General features: G+C 39.9%; 1 non-coding gene across 1 annotated transcript; it reads right to left on the reverse strand.

Annotated features, from left to right (window-relative positions):
* Positions 1-609: 609 nt before the first annotated feature.
* LOC112134832 (small nucleolar RNA U13) lies at positions 610-711 on the reverse strand. The gene has a single exon (XR_002916180.1). It is a non-coding gene; the product is annotated as a small nucleolar RNA U13 (small nucleolar RNA).
* Positions 712-1,710: the final 999 nt, after the last annotated feature.

Consider the following 1,710-nt stretch of genomic DNA (forward strand, 5'->3'; position numbering starts at 1 on the left):
TTACTTAAAGTTTAACCCAAGTTCCATTTAAACAACTATGTCTAAGTGAAGTTGGCCTCTCCCACTATTAATAAATCTTCTCACTATTTTGCAACATAGATGACTTCATTCTGTTGACTTTTAATGAGTTGTTCATTTAGTTATGGGATTTTAAACTGATAAGAGTTGGGTGTATAGTTCCGGTTAATTTTTTATGCTAACGATGTAAATTTTGTCTCTGCTAACTTTTATTATTACTTTGTTATTTTCTTTCTTTTTCTTTTTTTTTTTTTTTGAGACAGAGTCTCGCTCTGTCACCCAGGCCAGAGTACAGTGGTGTGATCTCGGCTTACTGCAACCTCCACCTCCCGGGTTCAAGCGATTCTCCTACCTCAGCCTTCCGAGTAGCTGGTATTATAGGCTCATGCCACCATGCCCGGCTAATTTTTGTATTTTTAGTAGAGATGGGGTTTCACCATATTGGTCAGGCTGGTCCCAAACTCCTGACCTCAGGTGATCCACCCACCTTGGCCTCCTAAAGTGTTGAGATTACAGGTGTGAGTCACCACACCTGGCCTACTTTGTTATTTTCATACGCCACTTTTTCTTTTTTTTATTTTTAAAAATTTACGTCACACAGGTAGTGTGCCGACATCTTGATAAGGTTTGAGGGAGGCACATCCATTCATGAGCATGAAAACTCAACCATCTGCTTATGAGCTACAAAAGGATCACATAGCACTTCTTCTAGATTCCCAGTGTTTTTCATGTCAATGACTGAATATGAATATTTTGGGAAATGTTAAACACAATTTAATTAGACGTGGGAAAGGACTAGGGTGAATTCAGAGTAATCAGATGTCCCCAAAACTACCCCTAGTAAATTAGTTTCTTGGACTGAGCTATAATTTGATCATCCAAACCTTTTAGCATTCTTACCATGTTTTGACTCATCTCCTTTAGAAGTTCCAATAAAATGCATCATATTATGAATTACAGATTTTTCATTGAGGAGAGAGGGGGTGGTGTGTGAGCACTTTATGGACTGTTTTATTAATTGTCAAATTTTCCTTTGGACGATTTAACCATGGAGACCTTCATAAACATTGTAGTCTAAGCAAGTGAATGTAGCCTGTTGATTTTAAATTCAAAGTCTGCACTTCTCCTAACAGTTTTTTTTTCTTTTGTGAGATGGAGTCTCGCTGTGTCAATTATGCTGGAGTGCAGTGGTGCAATCTCTGCTCACTGCAACCTCTGCCTCCCGGGTTCAAGCAATTTTCCTGCCTCAGCCTTCCAAGTAGCTGGGATTACAGGCGCACGCCACCACGCTGGGGTAATTTTTGTATTTTTACTAGAGACGGGGTTTCACCACGTTGGTCAGGCTGGTCTCGAACTCCTGACCTCATGATCCACCCACCTTGGCCTCTCAAAGGGCTGGGATTACAGATGTGAACCACTGCACCTGGCCTTCCTAACAGTTTTATAACTACACTTGTACTGACTCTTCTATCCAACCAAGGCTTTGCTGATATGGTGGGTAAATAAGCTGAGGTTATAGGAGAATATCATTTCTAGAAGAGGTTCTCAGAGAGATATAAGCACCACACATTTAATGTTAAGCCATTACTTGCAGTTCTCTGGTAAAAAAATTCTTTGTATTTAGGACAAAGCATGGTGAGATACCTAGTTCTTGTCAGGGTCTCGACTTATGTATTCTCTAATATTAAAGTC

This window comes from Pongo abelii, chromosome 7 (assembly GCF_028885655.2).
Source record: "Pongo abelii isolate AG06213 chromosome 7, NHGRI_mPonAbe1-v2.0_pri, whole genome shotgun sequence".
In the NCBI taxonomy this organism is placed as follows: Eukaryota; Metazoa; Chordata; class Mammalia; order Primates; family Hominidae; genus Pongo; species Pongo abelii.